General features: G+C 35.7%; 1 protein-coding gene and 1 long non-coding RNA gene across 3 annotated transcripts in view; one reads left to right on the plus strand and one right to left on the minus strand.

Annotated features, from left to right (window-relative positions):
• Window positions 1-1,819: 1,819 nt before the first annotated feature.
• Window positions 1,820-21,857, minus strand: part of LOC127851925 (uncharacterized) — a 52,277-nt gene continuing 32,239 nt past the window's right edge. Inside the window, exons 2-3 of one of the 2 annotated variants that reach the window (XR_008036050.1) lie at window positions 6,128-6,961; window positions 1,820-3,384 (exon numbers count right to left, since the gene is read on the minus strand). This is a non-coding gene — a long non-coding RNA (uncharacterized LOC127851925). Of the gene's footprint in view, window positions 3,385-4,217; window positions 5,993-6,127; window positions 6,962-21,857 lie in introns of those variants that run through there. The other variant, XR_008036051.1, reaches the window with a different exon arrangement.
• LOC127851922 (uncharacterized) overlaps window positions 14,318-21,857 on the plus strand; it is an 88,084-nt gene continuing 80,544 nt past the window's right edge. Inside the window, exon 1 of the mRNA XM_052385914.1 lies at window positions 14,318-14,385. The gene's annotated coding sequence lies outside the window, so the exon portion shown is untranslated. The remainder of the gene's footprint in view (window positions 14,386-21,857) is intronic.

The following is a 21,857-nucleotide window of genomic DNA, read 5'->3' on the forward strand; positions in this document are numbered from 1 at the left end:
ATGTTAAGTGTGTTTCAAAATGATTATATTAAACAAGAAATATCTTTTTAAAAAGATATACGGCGTTGATTGTGGTTGGAATTGGTGAAAGGTAAAGAGTGTAATGAATGAGATCAAAGATAGAGAATATCTTTTTCCGTGCAGTTCTTAGCTGCATCACACGGAAAACGGGATGTTACGCGGAGTTTTTGCGGCTTATTTTACAATATTACATATTGCTTATCATATGTCTATAAATACAAATCAGAAAAGCAGAAAAGAGAAGATTGGAAGTTAAATTAAAACATATAAGTCAACCGGCCACACGCGAAGTAAATATTTTAAATATTTATACGCGCATTTTTCGAACAAACCTGTTTTAGTGGTGTGTCGGGAATTGCTATTTGATTCTATTATTAAAAGTATCGGGAATCATCGTACTCATGCTTAACAAATTGGTAAAAATGGTGGAATAATGCTTGTTTAGTTAATGAAAAATAATATTTGTCATGGTATTGTTGCAAACACAATAAGAATCTATGATTGACCTACCATAATTATATCTTCAGTTAACATATTTCTGGTCTAAATACAATTCCAGTTCATCTAGTTAAAGCGATAGCGCCTATTATATAACGATCCGTTTACTGGCCACGAACTGACCCTGATACCTTGCGGATTGGAATGCAATGCATTAAAGTGAGGTCACGATTCCACTGCTGGAACGACGGCTTGTTTAAAACTTTTACATGTATAATGTTTAATTTCGTACATAATTAAAAATAGTTTGGCCAAAACGAATATCAGGATAGGGAAAAACGATACTTTTATGAACTATAATATTCTAGTACACAGGCAGCAATATGGTAGTCATTTCTCAATATGAGCACATAGCATTTTAGTACAAACGCTCTGGCGCTGACAATGCTCTGAACATAAAGGGGCACACAAGACTGTATTGATGAAAAGAGTTGAGTGTAAAACTGTTCTATCCACCAAGCCTTTTCATTAGAGATAAAATGGTTTTATGCTGAACACGCAGTAAAACATTGTTACACGCTATACTACAAAGACGCGGCCATGTTTCCAATATTCTGTGGGATTATGCTCAAACCAACCAATGGAATAAATGAAGTGTATTCATTTGTATCTAGCCGCGGGAAATTTTATTTGAATTTTATTGGACGCTTATAAAGGTCAGGTTAGGTGAAAAGCTGGCTTAGACAGCTATGCCGAAAAATTACGACGTTATTAAAAAGTTCACACAGGGTTTCGATTCTCGTAACATATTATCATCAAGTTTCTATAGTAGTCTGGCAAATACTCACAGGGTTCGGATATTGAAACATGTTAGCCTACATTTGCTATTGCATTCTACCAAACATATCGGTGCCGGTGCAAGGTAAATGTGCACAAAGAGAGACCATTACATATACAAAATGTTATATTTTATTTTTATGTGTGACATTGGCCTTTGAAGTGGAATGACGGCTTTCACAGATAACACACAGTCTCAACACGGTGAACATGTGTTGTCAATAATTTTACATTGCATGATGGTCGATTAAATATCTGATTTTTGCCCCCAATATAAGCTTTGATCTCTATACAGGATCTTGCTCTTTGGCTTAGGGAAACGGATTTTTACAAGCGTCAAATAATCTATTCTGGTTGTTATTTGTGGTATGTTGATGAATGGCAAAGTTACAGTCCGGACATTTTTTGTGTGGCCAAATTTGACGTGTGTATTAACTAGAGCTTTGCATAAAGGAGAGGGTGTTGCATTCAACACGCCGAGTCTTCACACAACTTCACACAACTAAGCACAAAACACAACACGTTTTGCATTGGGCAAGGCTTGCGATCAGTTTATTGACAACACACATCCACGAATATTACATATTCGTATCATATAGCAATCAAGTACAATCGTAGTACAACCTTAACAGGACAATTTTCGATCTATAAATTATATAACAAATTATAACTATAATGTGTATACATCACTTTTAGTATTGTGTCCTTAATTGGTGTTTTCAAGGCCAGGGTAAAAACCAGAGATAAAAATTCATCAGAAGCCCAATGTAAAATAACTCTGGAAAACTGTACCTGAAAACAACCAATATTAACATGTAACTTAACATTATGTCACACAAACATAACATGTCATTTGAGCCAATTTACTACTAATGCGGTTCGAATTTTAAAAAAGTAAAAGTTTACTGATCGAAGTCTAGCGTAGAACTGACCAAACAATGAACACCCCGTGCAAATTCCCGCCTATGTCCACCTGAGTGACCATCACTCACGTGACAACCACACGCATGAACGAACCGCACATATACCTGTTTTGTGCGGTGCGTTATGTTTAGACATACGTTCTGTGCTATACTCCGTAACGCACAGAACTGAAAAGTCTTCACACAACTAAGCACAAAACACAACACGTTTTGCATTGGGCAAGGCTTGCGATAGAACAAAAACAAAGGTTAGTAAGGTTTAAAATTCGAACCGCAAATCAATTATAATTTCAATTGTCTGGTGATAAAAAGCTTTTTGTCTAGAGAATCATCAAAGTACTCATCTTTAGCCCTATCAGACTTCCATCGACAATGTCGCTTCAAACATCACTAAAACACGCCCTTGGCGTTAGCTAGTCTTAATAATTACATTTATATAACCAATAACTGGTTTGAACAAAAAATCATTCATCTGACCAATTTGCTAATTACATATTTGTTAATAAAACGCCATATGGGAATTTGTAGTTGTACATTTTGCAATTATAATATCCGGACCATTCGTATACATGCCAGTATTATAATGGCGTACATTAATAACAAAGTGATTAGATTTCAATTGTAGGTCATTACAATGAAACTCACTTAATTTGTTAATATGCATGATACATGTACATGCATAACCCAAAAAATGATCAATCAATGAAAACAGCGGAATCTCCTTATATCAAACACAATGTTTGTATCATCTCTAATGAATGCACATGTACATAATACATCTTTCTTGTGAGATGGTTTGAAACACACACGCTTTGAAGCTTCTTATAATAGTTTGTTAAATCTTTCTTTGGATCATGTACACTATTAATAGAATGGATCCATTTAATACTGTAAAACACAGATGTAAAAAACGTTATTAGATTTCCTCGACCCATCAATTGAGCCATGTACATTACTACTGATATATGTTAGGCTGGCATGGCGACTACATTTTCTTCACAGTATTTGAAATGTGCACATGAAGAATTCTTTTCTTCACCGTATTGTCTGCTCTTGATTGTTCTAAGTATTTACTTAGCCATTCTGTCCGCCATCTAATCTCTTCGAAGCCCATGCAAGCCCGAGCCCTCTAATCGCTCCTTCAGAGTACCTCTCAAAACATTTCCTGTCAAACATATTTACTATACATCAATAACTGTATTGTGATATGCATCTTAACGCTATCTTATTTAATGATAATCTAGTGTTACCAAAACAACCTGGAATCATACAGTCTCTACCAAACTTATTGCAATATTTCACAATATCTATAAAATGTCCGTATGACAAATCAACATTAGCCAATAAGGCGAACTGCCCCTTTTTGGAACAACAAGGATGCATTTTGCTTTCTCCGATATCATCTTATTGATACAGATTGATATCAACCTAGTTTCTGAACTAACCAGTTTACATTGTTTCCCCATATTGAACTAAGGCACCCACTGCCTCTTTTCATTGAATCCAGTATCCACACAACATATTAAAATCTAAAGCTATTTCTTTTGACTACCATTCAATAATATACATTTTACATTTTATTGTCTGAATACACTTTGATGTACGAATTTTGCAAAGCATTTAAAACATTTCATATAACATAACATCCGGGGACCATAGCATACTCTCTGCTCTCTTCATGGAGCATCTCTGCTCACTTCCGGGAGCAATCTACTGTGCTCTATGTCCACTTCCGGGGACCATATCCTACAATTTTGCTCACTTCCGGGAGCAATCTACTGGGCTCTATGTCCACTTCCGGGGACCATAGCAAACTCTTTTTGCTCACTTCCGGGAGCAATAACATACCTTTTCTAGCCGTATGCAAGGCATTTTCTTGATCATAAGAAATTTTACTTACGTCATATTGAACGACGGAATACTTATCCGGTTAATCTTGAAAACCATCTTCCGGTGGCTTAATGTATTGACTTCATATAAAATCACAATATGCATTACCTGTTTCGTTTATAGAAACACTGGCAGTGTACCTCCTTGATTTTAACAGTGTAATATAGTAATCACTTCCAGGAATAACTTGTCTCTTTTCGTCAATAATCTGTTCACTTCCGGGAACAGGTTGCTCTTTTTATTAAGATCATGTACATTCCAAATTTCTCATTTTCGGGTCTCAAAGACCACGAGTACATACCTTTACTCTCTTCGTCAATGGAATAAAACAAATTGAAAATAAATTTGCTTTTTTATTTTTATGAAAATCGTTAGCTTGACAGTCATTTCGCCTATATCTACATTAAAGCTACAACTTTCTATAAAACCATCATAAACCATAACTTGTGGTACTTGCATCAGCAAATATATTACACAAAAACAACTGATTGTGTTTGAATCTTTTCGTTGATTAACTGCCTAGTGCTTTCTTTCCATAATCTAAGTTTGGAAATAGCTTGCAACGTTACAATAACGGGAGCTTTCCAACTAGCTCTGGTATTTATGCAATTGTATATATGCATTGTTATCACAAACTTTATTTACAATCACACTCTGAAAGGAAATTATCTGCCCTACAAGACTAGCTATTAATTTATCTTTTGGTACAATTTTTTCTTTCGTTTGATAAATAAGATAGATCATCGAATCAATACTTTTTTCTAGCCTAGCTACTCAATTTTTAATTATGAAAAACTGCATTTTATGCATATCGATCACATGCCCGAGCCATTCTACTCTCTGAGAAGGAATCAAAATACTGTTTCTTCAGCCAGTTAACATCCAAACTCGTCTAGTCACTAGCATATAATGTTGTTGTTTTTTTTAAATATTCTACACTGTGATGTATGCCATCATCACAAAAGCAAATAACTATTTTAAGTCAATTTGACGTAAGAATGCTAGTACACCTCATTTTAGTTTTAACGAGTTTTAGTAAATATATGATCGGCTGTTATCGTGCCAAATATAAACTTATAACAACCTAACATTGCCTGCTATTCTCTTGATAGCTCAAACCACACCGTTCGTGAATGTATCAATATCATGATACGCTCCTCTAATATCGAAAGTAGAACAAATAAATAAATATATGATCGGCTGTTATCGTGCCAAATATAAACTTATAACAACCTAACACTGCCTGCTATTCTCTTGATAGCTCAAACCACACCGTTTGTGAATGTATCAATATCATGATACGCTTCTCTAATATCGAAAGTAGAACACATAAATAAATAATAATTTTAAATATATCGAGGCCTCCCATTCTTATTAAATACGACTATAAACGTATTAACGGGCGTATTAACAACATGATAAATGGCACGTGGGTTTTCAGTCTACTAACCGACAAACTTCCGGTAACAATATTATTTTATTTTTTTTATTCTATGAATTTTTTCTTTTTGATAAATTTCTATACTATGATCCTTTTGATCAATTGCTCCTTTTATCTCTTTCTGTACGTTACCGTTTTCCGACGGAAAAGGAAACATATAACCGCAATTTACTACATCTAAAATGTAACAACCATCCGTAGCCTGCTAAAGCTTGGCTACATGGGCTTTCGTTCTTTTTACCGGCGAGCTTCTAGCATCAATTTCTTTACTATGATCCTTTTGATCCAGTTTTATAATAAGATCCTTTTGATACATTGAGACAGATCTTTTTGTACGTTACCGTTTTCCGACAGAAAAAATAAACTTATAACCGCCATTTACTACATCGAAAATGTACTTACTATCAGTAGTCTCCTGCTACTTAACCGCGTGGGCCTTCCTTTAACTTACCGGCGAACTATACTTGGATCCTTTTGATCACGTTCGACTTTAGGAACTTTCTGTACGTTACGTTTTCCGACAAACACGAAACTACCCATTTTCTGATAACGGGGTTCTATACATAATTAACTTAACTTATTGGTCGAGCTGTTTGCTGAACATCCAGCTGCTCCTTTCCGATGACCCGGTTCGCCACATGCGAAACATGGTCCTGTGCGTCTCAATGGTAATTGAGTTTCAGCCCCTTGTGTTGCGATGTTAGATGAAGCTTCCGGCTTCTGATATGACCCGTCAAGAGCGCCGCGTGGCGTTATGTTTCCGCCTTTTTATATGCCATCGCCTATACCTTGTATTTTTCTGCAAATAACATTACGTCATCAGACTCGTAAAACATTTACAAATATACATATAGAATGTATACAACACCACAAAGAATAGCAATTTATTCCCCAGTAAGTTCGAAAGCTTTTGTCGTGTTCTACCATTAATGACCTGTGAATTTTCGGTCACGTGCCATCAATATTTCTATTTGTAAATTGATCGGCTTTCTCTTGTGCTGAAATTGTTACTTGAAATATACATTGTTTCAACTCTGTTACTACTTCGTTACACTCGATACTATGCTCGAGATTCAGTATAACGGATTTAACAGATTTACGTTTCTTTTAGCACTTATCTTTTCTATGATGCGTTCCAAATCTTGCAGCATGGACACCTTGTGTTCTGCTAAAGTCGACAACACGATGTAGGATTTGTACACGAACACAAGTTTACTGATCGAAGTCTAGCGTAGAACTGACCAAACAATGAACACCCCGTGCAAATTCCCGCCTATGTCCACCTGAGTGATCATCACTCACGTGACAACCACACGCATGAACGAACCGCACATATACCTGTTTTGTGCGGTGCGTTATGTTTAGACATACGTTCTGTGCTATACTCCGTAACGCACAGAACTGAAAAATACTAATAGTGGTCATATGTGTTGTAGTCTAGCCGGTGTAATTTATACAATTCAATGCGTATGCGGATACATGTTTATTCTGTTATGTCTAAGCTACAAGTGTACAGCAAACTGTATAGCATATTCATATATAAAGACAACTCTTACGGATAATAGTTAAGTATACTACAGTGATGTCCCTGTAGATTAGATTATGGAACATCTCCCTTCTTTTCAAATAAATGTTTTTCTTGGGAAATATTTATCTGTATCTGTGTATAGACCGTTACTTGGCGAAGCACTGGTGATTAATCTAACACACTGCTGGTTAGTGTTTAACATAATGATAAAACTTCTCAAGTTCTCTCTTAAATTACACAGATTGTGGCGTTGTTCTAGTCTATCTTTAACATTGTTGATATATCCATTTAACACCGTAGAAATATTATCCATAATGTAACTTTCTCACGAAATAAGAAATACCTTGAAACTTGACAAATAACACAAGTTAATTTACCCAATTTCTTAACACTTTGATACCTTCACAAAATAATTTCAGCATGAGCATATTATGGCTTGCGTATATAAAATACAAATACTAGTATATTATGATAATAACATGCACATACAATATTAAACATACACATTTTAAAATCAAATTACAGTTATTTCACATGTCTTTTCTCTGAGGTGGCTTTACTGTTCTGCCCGATCTAGTGACATATTGTTTCTCTGCCTGTATTCGGCTGTTACTATCTTTTGATACCGATGCTTGTTGTTGTTGCTGCTGCTGCTGTTGTTGCTGTTGCTGTGTGTTATTATTTGGGATATTGTTGGGATTGTCACTGATATGTAATGATTGTGTATCGAAAATACGCAATGGTTTTTCATTTGTTTTTAACAAATGACCACGATTTCGACTATAGACACCACCGTCTTCAGTTCAACAATATATGACCTGTCATGAATTTGTTTTCTTACAATAGCAGGTTTCCAAAGTTTAGCTTGTTGGATTCTGACAGTTTCTCCCTGTGATAAATGTTTAAGTGATTTTGCATGTTTGTCGTATCTTGCTTTTGAAATATTTTGTGATTTTGACATCCTATCTTTGATCTGTTTGTGATTTTTGTACTTTTGGCTCCAGATGTTTTTGTGTTACTGGAAATATGGATCTTGTTTCCCTAGTCATGAGTAATTGAACAGGTGACTGTCCACAAGCAAGTGGAGAATTTCTGTACTCGAGAATTGCAAGATGAGGATCTCGATTTGCTTGTAAAGATTTTGTGAAAATCTTCTTGATTGTCTGAATACGTCTCTCAGCAACAGCGTTGCCCTGGGAGTGTAATGGAGATGATGTGACATGTTCAAAATCCCAATCTTTTCGAAATTTGTCAAATTCCTGGCTAGTATATTTACCTGCATTGTCACTTATCACTTTTAAAGGAATACCATGTGTGGCAAAATGACACGTAAGTTGTTGTATCACTGTCTCACTTCTCATATTGTTCAGCAAACTACATTCAAACTATCTGCTGTATAGATCGACTTTTACAACATAGTTGCAATCATTCCAGTGAAATATGTCAGTAGCAAAAACCTGCCATGGTCCTTCAGGCATTTGATTTAGAATCATAAGTTCCTTTGTGTTACTGTTGTGGTGCTCTAGACAAATAGGACAATTGAGAACTTTGTCTTTAATGTCTTTTGTCATATTGGGCCAAAACATAACACTTAGTGCCCGTTGTGTGCATTTCTCAACTCCTAGGTGTGAGTCGTGTATTTGGTCCAACATCAACTGTCTGAGTTCCGTCGGAATAATAACATTGCTTTACTTCAGCAATAAACCATCAATGAATGCCAATTCATCTCTAAAGTTCCAATATGGTAGCAAACATTTTGAACATTGATTCTGTCGTTTTTCAGGCCAACCTTTTAGAATGGTTTGTTTTAGTGACTGCATTTCAGAGTCGGATTCAACTTTTGCTTTTACTCAGTTGGATTTTCTGATCACTCATAGCAATATTTTTCATGATCATATGTACATATGAGTCCATGTCTTGACAAACGTCAGTCTGTTCGTACGGCAAGAAATTGCGACTAAGCGTGTCTGCTACTGGAATCTGTTTTCCAGGTATATGCACTATTTCATAGTCATATTTGGTCAGTTGTTATAGCATTTTCTGCAATCTTGGCGGAGCTACTAGCAAACTTTTCCGTGTTATGCTTGCAAGTGGTTTATGGTCACTTTGGACTACTACGTGTCGTCCGTATGTCATTTGATGAAACTTTGTCATGCCAAATAAAACAGCGTAGAGCTCTTTTGTGATTTGCGCATAGTTTTGTTCTGTCTCCGTCAATGCTTTCGATGCAAAGCAAACGGGTTTGTGGTTTTGAAGTAAAACGCAACCAAGTCCATTGTGTGATGCATCAACTTGCAACACAACATCAACTTTTGGATCAAAATACGAGGGTACTCAGTATTTGTCCTGGGTTTTGAGTGATAACCCCTTTTATTTTGTTAAAGGCAGTTCATGCTCCGGGTCCCATCGGAAAATACTTTCCTTTTTCAACAATAGTCTCAGTGGACTAGTCATTATAGCAAGATTTGGTGCAAATCTTTGCAAATAATTTACCATTCCAAGTAGTGTCTCAAGTTCAGACTTTGACTTTGGAGATGGCATTTTCTGAATTGCCCTTACTTTTGAAGGGTCAATTTTCAGTCCATTTTCTGTCAGTACATGTCCAAAGAATAGAATTTCTGTCTGTCCGACTTCAGTTTTGTCGGCATTGAGCTTTAGACCAATCTGTCGACACCTGTCCATCAATAGTTCGAGATTCTTGTCATGTTCTAGTAGGTTACGTCCAAAATAAACAATATCATCTACAATAACCTTGATGCCCTGTAGACCTTCAAGACATTCGTCCATTTTCCGAACAAAAATGCCCTGTGCGCAGTTTATCCCATATGGTAGTCTCAGATACCTATATCTCCCAAATGGGGTATTGAACACTGTCAAGAAAGATGACTTCTTGTTCAATTTGACAGACCAGTAGCCTGTACGTGCATCACATTTTTAAAACACTTTAACGCCAGTCAGGTCACGCAAAATGTCGTCAATTAATCTTGATGGATAGTGCGGTCTCATTATAGCGTCATTGAGGTCTTTTGAGTCAATACACACCCGCAAAGAACCACTGGGCTTTCAAAAGTGACCATACTGTTGACCCATTCGGATGGTTCAGTAACTTTGGTTATTACACCATCCTTTACCATTCTGTTTAACTCTTTTTTGAGTCTGTCTTGGATTGCTACAGGAACACGTCTAGGTGGGTGAATAACTGGAACAGCATTGGGTTTTATGCAAATGTCAGATTCCCCTGGAAGAGTTCCTAGACCAGTAAATACATCAGAGTATTTAGATACAACTGTGTCCTTTGTAATAAAATGTTTAGGTTAAATTTCTGACACTAATTTAATTAGATTCATAGACATGCATGTGTCTTAACCTAATATCGGACTGAAGGGGCTGTCTACAACGTAACAGCCCTGATATGACTGTTTACTGTCGTAGCCACACTTGAGACGAATCATGTCATGAACCTTAAGTGATGTTCCATTGTAAGCTGATAGTTTGATGTTAGTGTTTTTGAGTGGACCTTTAAATGGAATGATATTGACCTGTGCACCGGAGTCAATTTTGAACATTATTTTTGTTTCTTGTGGACAATATTGAGTTTAACATGAGCTTGATTCTTTTGCTTATCATAAACGACCGAATTGATAAAATATGATCATTGGTGTCACTTTGATCTGAGTCAGAAAAGTCATTTACCTAATTAATGTTGGCTCTATGTTTAGGTCTGGTGCTGTTGTCCTTGCTTTTCTTGAAACACACTGATGAAAAGTGGTTCATCTTGTTGCAATAATTACATGTCTTTCTCTTTGCCGGGCAAAGTTCTCGATTATGATGACAACTACCACCATAGTTTGTACATTTTCCCCTGTTCGCGTAGTGAGGCTTATCCCTCGCGTAGTGAGGCTTATCCCGTCCCTTCCGTTTTGGCTTGGATTCGGTTCTTGTTGGACGTTTTGATGCACTGGCGACAGCATGTTTGCCACTGTTTTCATGGACTTCACCTGGCTTTTGGTCAGCTCGTATGTTCTGGCAATGTCGAGACATTTCTGAAGTGTTAGATCATTACCTTCACTGGGTACGTATTCCAAATATGTTATGGTCTCGTATCATTTCATAAATGATTCCATCAGGGTAATCACAATCCTTGACTAATAATCACAAATCTGTAGCAAACTGTTCAAATGTTTCTCCATCCTTTTGTATTCTGGTCTTAAAAACATATCTGGAGTAAATTTTGATAGATTTGGGTTTGCAATATTGTTCAAATTGATCAAAATGATGTTGCAAGTTTTTCTTCTGGTCATTGGTTAATGTCCATGTACTATAACTTGAACGTCCTTGAACGTCCTTTTTCGCCAACCCATAACAGTAAATAATTACATCTGGTTTCTTCGTCTTTTCCTTTTAATGGACCTTTGAACATGAAATCACAGTGTGATTTGAACGATTTAAATGCTTGGTGTAAGTCCGCATTGTCCCAGTCCATCCTTGGAGTTTGGCCTATATTGTGTCCGCTTTCCATCATTTTAAATGAGCAGAATGTCATAATTAGCACAAAAATTCTGGAAATATTTGATTGTATTAAAATCAAAATTCCATTAGTTGTATCTGATGTTTTTTTAACTTCTGACACCATGTTGTAGTCTAGCCGGTGTAATTTATACAACTCAAGGCGTATGCGGATACATGTTTATTCTGTTATGTCTAAGCTACAAGTGTACAACAAACTGTATAATATATTTATATATAAAGACAACTCTTACGGATAATAGTTAAGTATATTACAGTGATTTCCCTTTAACTATTCATTAGATTATGGAACAATATGTGGTAATTTTAAAGTTTCATGATGACTGACAACGTTACAGTCCGGTGGAAATCTGTAGAACAAATCCACGCAAGCATGCACGTGTACTCAACCCATGTAAATGCTTTATCGAGATTTCCGATTGCGGGCTCGTCAAAAATACTTTATGAACATGTTGTCTAGTCAATTAAATGGGAATATTCTAGGTTTGTGTAATATAATTAGCAGAACACATCCTCATTTATATTCGACTGATCTGCAAATCATTTCTGTGACTATAAAATATTTTTGATTAATTATTATTATTGTCATCACATATAAGGAAACATAGTAATTGATACATAAATTATTAAAGGGAGAAAACAATGTATACAATATATTGACAACGTACCTAAAAGTAGCGTATTCACAGCAACATGTTTCATGTGTAGAAGTGTTCCTTTTTCACTACGCGGCCCATATAACACCAAAGCACATGAACACAAGAGTATAATACTACAGTATTACAGTAGTTTTTTTGTGTTATATGCACGCGGAAGTGTGTAATTTTTGTAATCATTACCGTAATTACTCTAAGTTTTCGGACACCCCCTTTTAGCCAAAATAATTATATTTTTGGACATACGGGTTTTCGGCCATAATAAATTACTGTAATTTTTCGGACAGTATAATTATTATATAGCGCTATTTTACTAGATTTCTGTCCTGTTTTCGCTTATCTGGGACCCTACGATAATGGAGTTTTACGGCCGGATTAAGGTCATAAAACCTTGCATAGAATGCGCTGAGGACCATGGACCATTACAATTGCGTTATTGTGTAGATTACCATATGTATACCGGTAATACACAATGGTTTCACCCAAAATAAATGATATCGTTTTCAGGAAGCAGTATGGTTGTGTTTTATAACGTTTTTATATACCATTTCAAGTAAGAGATTGCAAATAAGCGAAGTTTTTTTTTATTTAAAGCAGAGAAAGCAGAGTTCAACAAAATACAATTATTGCACATGTATTAATTGGTTTTATTTCAATATAATAATTGACAAACACACATAACATATATGTCTATTAATTCTTGGACACTTGTACTTTTTGAATATTTTCCGTATCCAAATTTTCGGACACCAAAAAACTAATTATATTTAAGTGTGCGAAAGTAATTACGGTATTTCAATTTTAAAAATCATCGCTAAAATGTCCACATTCATTTTTTTGGAAACTCTAAGGTTTTATCAAGTTGTGAATTGTTGTCATTGTATTAACATATGTTTTATTATTATGAATAAACATTGTTAATATAGCGTTAACAGTCCCGGATTACTCGTTCGGCAGAATAATCAACTGTCTTTGGGCCCCGTGACTTTTAGAATGTTCTTTACTTACATAGCCTGATCTAATGATTTGACAAAGGCAATTGTTTTATATATTTATGTTCCGATTAAAGGCTTGACATCCTCTTACCAAGTGAAATCATTTATTATTTTAAAAACCATATTGCTTTTCTAATTTAAACGAGTAAAAAAAATCTCCATGGGCAGTGACGCTCTTATAAGCACTAGACCGACTAGGGGTCAGAGGCGTGGGCCCAAAAAGTGTCATTGCCTATGGGCCTCCGCGTTGCTTATCCGGCACTGAGCCTTTATCATATTGTTTTTCCCTATGTTATTAATATGTGAAAGCTACATATCCCTTTTTGATTAAGGAAATGTGTTTAAAAAATCCAATTCGTTTAAAATGCTCCATAATTGTTTATATGTCATTCTACTTAGATGTTTAAATAATTACACATGTAGATCAACACATTCTTCACGAGGGTCAGAAATGACCTTCCATCATGTTAAATGGGTGCAGTCACCCTCCGGACCCCCCCCCCCCCCATTCCTCAGTTCATAATATACTAAATAGTTTCCCTATATATTTCAATGTAAACGCAACATCTTTAAGCGAAAATAAATGCAACATTATGCGCATAGAGACCCCTATAACCATACCTTTTTCTTAAAGGCCATTCTAAGGGACTCGATTTGTGCAATACAAAAGATTTATCATGTTCAAACCAAGAAAGAACTTGTCAAAAGTCACATTCGTCTGTTTTTGCAACTTATTTTTCGGCCGTTTTCTAGTGGAATGGCGGAATTTAACATTTTTTTCAGTGCAATATTACACTGTAGCCTCTAAATTTATCGTATTTAAGGGATTTAATAGTGAATACCTATTCGTGCCCTACCAATCCAAAAGATAAAACCATAACAATAGTTTAACATGTAAAACATGCCTTCAAGTCAACTATCATTGTGTCACACCGGTCTTACTGACAATAACGTAGTGACGTCACCATTTATGTATAGAATGAGTCAACTATGATATTATTTTAGAGAGTACAGAAACGATTGTTTAGTATACCGTAACCCTTACCCCACGTGTTTGCTGTTATCACAAGCTTGTACAATATAAAGAACACATCGATCGAATGTGCTCATTTATTATCAAAAATTGAAGGTAATTTTTGTTTCCAATATTGAAGACGCGTCGTCATTTATCTCTTTGACGAATGTATGTCATTTATATGCGAATGCAATTATAGTAGATTGATATGGTTGAATGCCTATGGAGAAATATTTTGTAATTAAGCTGCTATTGCTTCGGATAAAAAGCGACTCCGGACAAACTTGCTTTTTGGCTGCTTTCGGAGAAAACCCAAGGTATTGTCATAGCCAGCTCGTCGTGTCGTCCGCCGTTCGCTAAAACCTTTACATTTTGTCAAGGTTTTGAACATTGGCTCTAAAATCAAAGTGCTTCAACCTACAACTTTGAAACTGCATCTTGACGAGTTATACATGCCACACCCATTTTTGGGTCACTAGGTCAAGGTCACTGTGACCTTTGAAAAAAATATTCTGACAATCTTTCATTCAAAACTGCACCTGCAGCCAAGCGTGGCACCCATTATGTGGTGCTCTTGTTTAACGTAGAAACTACGTCCAGGGGTGGCGAAATCTAAAAAAAACTATACTTGTCCACGGACAACCATTTAGGGAATTTAACTTGTCCGTTGCTGAACTACTCTTGTCCGTTAATATTTATATAAATTATAAACACATGTATTGATTGATGTAAAATAATGTGAAATAAATCAAAATGAGTATAATTTGCTTGTTTTATTTATAGTTGTATTTCCATGGTACATTCATTATAGCAGTATATTATTAACAATATAAAGACTTTCTCAAACTTTCAATCTTGCAAAGCTAGTGTTATTAAAACATGTGTTACACATAAGTACATCGTAATCTTAACAAATTAAACTAGTCCAAAACTTCGGGTTTCTGCTCCGTTGTTGAAGATGTTTTTTAAAAACGCTCCATCATAACCGTTAAAGTCGTCTGAAATAACAAGGTTGACCGTGTTTTGATTATCTTAGTTCAATACTTGTATTTCAGTCTGATTGCAAACATAAAGAAACCAGTCTGTACACTGTCTAACAGTCGGGCCGAATGCTGGAAATGCGACATGCCCCCGGTCTCTTCTAGAATAAGGGAGATCACTGCGCAGAAGAGTGCCCGTATTTTAGCTTGATTGCTACGCAAACAGAACTGACAATGTAATCGCACATCAACATCCGGTTTTGTAAATCTTAATTACGGCTTTAATATAATGTATTATTTCGTATTCCTTGACCCGACTGGTTGTCCACGGACAACTTAGTTGAAAAAAATCAGTTGCCCAGACAAGTAAATGTACGACTCGGGCAACTCGGACATTTGATTTCGCCACCCCTGACGTCAGGATAATACTCGATTACAAAATTATAAAGTGTACATTGGTTTATACGGACTTCGATGGACTTTTTATATTGTTTTTGGACTTTCTGTCGGTCTGTCTGTCTGTCTGCCTGCCCTAGTCCATATAAACGGACTCTCAGAGCCTTTGATAATTTTTGCTATGGCGGCTCTGGGAGTCCATATGCACCCCTTCATAAACATGGGTGCAGTTCAGCGCAGCGAATCCGTGCGCTTCACTAAACAGACGTCGTTCGAGACAAATTGAGGAAAATAATGAATAAACTTCATAAACATGTTAAATTTACCTGAATGGCAACCTACGGATGTTATCCTTTGCATGCACCCTATAAAAACACGGCGATGTTTCAACACACTTTTCTCGCTGACATGTTTATGTTTAAATTTGAAACAGTGTATTCTGTATCGAATACCACATCGTTATCGACTTTATAGGCTGGAGCACATAACCTGACGTGCAAAATATGTTTAACCTTGGTTAAAGTTTTGCGATAACTTTTCAGAGCTCCAGATAAGGATTTGTGAAATTAGTAAAGGTACTGCCACTGACAGAAAGAAAAGGAGTAACACTGAAAATCAATTAGTACCTGTACTACCATATCCAAAAATACAGGTAGTACTGTACTACCAGTATTCTTGGATATTGAAGGGTGTATAAATGACTTTACAGAAACATTTGCAGCAATAAATATATTAAGCTTCTTAAACAGTTACTTTATTAGGTTTTCCATTCTGAATTATGATGCAAATACAACTACACATTAAAACTCATGACTAAATACTATTTCTTCATTTTTCTTGACAAGAAAACACAAGCCAACTTGGCAACTAGTAAGCTAAGTAAATAAACACTAATTTCACTGTCTCATCTAAAAAAAATCATTGATTTAGCAGGAAATTGTCAAAGTTGGCAGAGCAAATTTCCAATTTAACCGTAAAACGTCTTCTATTTTCTCGGTGACAAGCCAATCATATTTGGTTTTCCAATCTTCCACAGTTTTTGTTTGGATCCGTTTCCCCATCATGTTTTCTAACGTTTTTAGCCACCGATGCAATCAAATCGTTTAATATCGGGGCGACAATGTCTTTTTCTGAATGTCAGGATGGTTAGACGACCGTATGTAGCCATTTATGATTATATGACAACAAAGTGTTTTTTTAACCGCTTTCGGTTTAGCTGGCCTTCCCTTGCGCGCAGGTAGATTGGTTACCTCCCCTTATCTATCGCATACTCTCTATATAGGGATCGGTACAGGCTAATTTTACCGGTCCAAATTTGGACCGGTTAACATATTGCGAGATTATACGAGGTTCAGGGGAAGTAATCCGTGTACCATTTCCAAACCGGAAACAAAACATTTCCCGAACTTTTTGACAGCTGACAGGTAAGAATAAAAGATCGTTATTATTGCGTATGATGATCATATGGTTTTAAAAAACTGCGAAATACGAAAACAGTTGCGTTAGTTTCGACATTTTATTAGACGTTCATACGAAGTTGTTTAATATACAACATGAAAAGTGACGTCGATAGTATACATGACGTCGCGTGCATGTTAGCGGATAAACGTTTACGTCATGAATTCCCGACAGTAATAAACAACGTTCCGATTGGTTTTCGCGTTATCCAATTAAAATCGCCGATACATTTAGCCTGTACCTGTTGTATATTATAGTCAACGGAGTCAACGGTTATATTCAACGGGGGACCAGTTAAGCGCGCAGGCATATTGTTTTTGGCGGGTTTATGAGTTACCTGAAATCAAGCGATGTCATAGACAATAATACCGGAACCCAGTCTACAACTTTTCGGTAATTTAAATAAATGAAAAGTGCCGTTAGGTTAGAGACCAACAAATCACGCCGCGCTGATGCGGACGTATCGGTACGGCCAGATTTTTTTCGTAAATATGTAAAAGGGATATTAAAGTCGTAATTGTACGTAAAGTTTTTCGGCGTAAGCTGTATTAAGCCAGCTTTTCACCCTGACTTGACCTTTGTAAGTATCCAATAATATGCAAATAAAATTTCTCGCGGCTAGGTACGAGTGAATACACTTCATTTATTCCATTGGCTGATTTGAGTATAACACCAGAACATTGGAAACATATCCGCGTCTTTGTAACACTGTTTTACTGCATGAAACAATTTTATCTCTAATGAAAAGGCTCAATAGATAGAACAGTTTTACAATCAATTTTCGACATAAATACAGTTTGTGCGTTCACCTTTTATTTTCAGAGAATTACCAGCGCAAAAGCGTTTATACTAAAGGCTATATTCTCATATTTAGTACTTACTTGCATTGCATTTCAACCCGCGAAAGTCAGAGTTTATATACAGTTCATCACCGGAGTTCGCAGAAGGGGTTGCGACCTTTTCATTGAAGGACAAAATTGGAATCTATGCTATTTTTGTCTGATGGAGTAAATAGTTCGTTTAGTCGCTTTATCAATATTTTAGGCACAGCTGTTGCCTTGGTCGAGTACAGTTGGCGTAAACAAGCCGTCGTTTCAGCAGCAGAATTGTTACCTAACTTTAATGCATTGCATTCCAATCCGCAAGGTATCAAGGTCAGTTTGCGGTCAGTTGCAGAAATCTTTATATAAACGCCGTCTCGTAAACTTTGTGCACTTGAAGTCTGTTTTGATCAGAAAGATACTAAATAAAGATATTCGGCAATATTATTGTGGTATGCCAATCATCGATTTTTAATATGTTTTCAACATTTGCATGATAAGGACCAATTTTGATAAAATTAATTAGAAATATTTATCCATTTTGACCAGTTTATTAAGCATGAGCACAATAATTCACTATACTATAATTATGCAATTAAATAAGATTCGAGTATTGCCGGCTGACCTATATGCACTCGTTTATTTTCATGTTTCTTGTGTTTTTCTATTCTGTAAATATAGACATCTGAGTAAAAATATCACATAAAGCAAAATAAGCCACGAAATCTGGCGCAACACCCCGTAATTGATTTGCTTGTGATGTAGCTAAGAACTGCGCAGAAAAAAGGCATCCGCTACTTTTTATCTCATAGAGATAACTTTTGATCGTTCATAAACATCGACCACAATCAACGCCGTATATCTTTTTTAAAGATATTTCTTGTTTAAAATAAATGCGTAAACCTTCATGAAAAAGCCGTATTTATGGCTGTACGGCCCTTATCTGGAGCTCTGAACTTTTGCAATATTGAAGATAGCAACTTGATATTTGGCATGCATGTGTATCTCTTGAAGCTGCACATTTTGAGTGGCGAAAGGTCAAGGTCATTCTTCAAGGTAAAAAGTCAAAAAGTACAATCCAAGGTAAGTAATAAGCTTTAAAAGGGAGATAATTTCTAAATCTGCCAAATGATATATTGAAATATTATTTCAAAGTGGCGCAATAGGGGACATTGTGTTTCTGACAAACACATCTCTTGTTTATCACAAAACTGTCTTCACTTTTAAGGGAAAGTTTTACCAGTTGCGTTTTCATATAATAGATTTAAGTTTAGCTGTTATTTTATTGTATTTAGAATTATCAAACATTGTAAACATCATAATGACAAACATAAATTATATAAAATGTATTTTCTATTGTTTGGTAAAACTTAAAGGACAATGTCTGTTGAAATCTGGTGATCCGGTTAAGTTTTTAAAGTCATTGAACCTCATGTACAGTCCTGTAAGATTTTTGTGTCATTCGCATGGGTTTCTTTTTATCCATGACTCATGGTTATTAAATAATGCATAACCACAGATTATTTTGTCATTTTAGCTTTTGCCAACTCTTAAGACCTAGGGTTAATTTTCTTAATTTCAGGCCATCTACTTTTTAAAATAAATCGCAAATGGCTTAATTGTCAAGCTCTAAGCAATGCACAGTAATACTTGTTTTGGCCTCATTCATGGTCAGAGTGTAACTTTTCCATACATAGTAGTCCTACTAAAACAGCAGAATATATAAAAATCATGAAATCTGATAATCACACAAAATGCTGCTTTTATGCATCCAATTCATTTATTGGATATTACTGATGTTAAGAAATTATGGTGTATACAGTATGCAAATATATTTTTATTCACACTATTTACCTGTCTAAAAGGCATTATTGTTTTACAGATCTTCAGTTGTTCCAATTTATAAGTAAACATTCCAGAGCTCACTGTTAAACTGATAACCAACTTGTCTTGCTGGGCAAGTACTTCACAATCTCCTTGCCCAGAACTTAAAGCCACTTGCATTCTTGCCTGATCATGAAATATCTAATATTTACTGTAAACATTTCAAATATTTAAACCAAAGCTGTAAGTTGTTGTGTTACACTTATACAAAGATATAGTTGTTGATATTGTCTTCTTGTCTATAAAATTAACAATTCAATATGTAAAATGAACGTCATAAAATAGTTAAAAAATATAAAATTGTAAAACCTTTCTTAGGAATCTTTAACTATTTTTCAACATAATGGCTTTTCTAAACCTATATTTGAAATCCTGAATATGTGAGTATGCGCAACATGAGTGGTTAGTACTTGCTTCTGTAAACAACAATCTCCATGGAAAATTTGTGCATTAAACAATTAATTCATGAATATGTTTACTACATTAACACAGAACCATAAGTTTTGATTTGTTCATTCTTTTTTATGCCCCCGGATCGAAAGAGGGCATATTGTTTTTGGCCTGTCTGTCTGTCGATCATTTAGTGTGTCCCAAAACTTTAACCTTGGTTGAAGTTTTGCAATAATTTTTTCATAATTGAAGATAGCAACTTGATATTTGGCATGCATGTGTATCTCATGGAGCTGCACATTTTGAGTGGTGAAAGGTCAAGGTCATCCTTCAAGGTCAAATATATGGCTTCAAAGCGGCGCAATAGGGGGCATTGTGTTTCTGACAATCACATATCTTGTTTCAACTTGCGCAACCGGACAACTAGAGTTTAACTTGCCCAGACCTGAATTTTACTTGTCAGGGGCAATAGGACAACCCTTAATGTCAAGCCCTGCATCCATTTACATGTTTTCATTTAAATTGTGAACATTGGAGTCGCACATTTCTGAAAAATGTGAAAATTTGCGTCATAAACGTATCAAATTTGTAAAAAAAAGGATATTCTCTTAGAAGCAAAGGAAGCCCTGTGTGTTCAACATTTTTAGCTCGACTATTATATATGAAATACAATGTACACATGTATATATAGTGGAGATATTCTACTCACCCCGGCGTCGGCGTTTCCGTTTCCATGCAAATGTTAAAGTTTTCGTACTACCCCAATTATTTTCATTGTCCCTTGACATATTGCTTTCATATTTTGCATACATTTACTTGTTTACTAACATGACCCCAACCTATAAACAAGAGCATAAAACTCTATGAAGCATTTTGTCATAATTATGGCCCCTTTTCCACTTAGAATATGCAGCAAATGTTAAAGTTTGCGTACTACCCCAAATATTTTCAATGTCCCTTGACATATTGCTTTCATATTTTGCATACTTGTTTACCATCATGACCCCAACATATAAACAAGAGCATACAACTGTATCAAGCATTTTGACATAATTATTGCCCCTTTTATACTTAGAATATGCATATTATTGATAAATCTATGTTAAACTTTGCGTACTACCCCAAATATTTCCTATATCCTTTGACATATTGCTTTTATATTTTGCATACTTGTTTACCAACATGACCCCAACCTATAACAAGAGCAGACCACTGTATCAAGCATTTTAACATAATTATGGCCCCTTTTACACTTAGATAATTGAACGTTTTGCTTAAATTGCCATAACTTCTTTATTTATATGACTTTGACAAAACAACACTTACCTGAATACCACAATGGATTCCACCCAAACAAAACCCCACGCCCCTACCCAGAATCCCTCCCCCCAACCCCCCCCCCCCCCAATTTTTTTTTTGGACATCATCTAATAAATAAACCCACCCCACATTATACCCCCCTCTCACCCCCCCCCCCAAACCTCCCCCCCCCAATTTTTTTTTTTAACATCATCTAATAAATTACCACACCCCACATTATACCCCCCTCTCCCCCCCCCCCCCCTACCCCCCCCCCCCAATTTTTTTTTTCCTTTTTTTATTTTTGAAAGATCGTCTTATAAATTATTGAATATGAACAATTTCCCCATGATGGCTT

Source organism: Dreissena polymorpha, chromosome 11 (genome assembly GCF_020536995.1).
Source record: "Dreissena polymorpha isolate Duluth1 chromosome 11, UMN_Dpol_1.0, whole genome shotgun sequence".
NCBI classification, from domain to species: Eukaryota; Metazoa; Mollusca; class Bivalvia; order Myida; family Dreissenidae; genus Dreissena; species Dreissena polymorpha.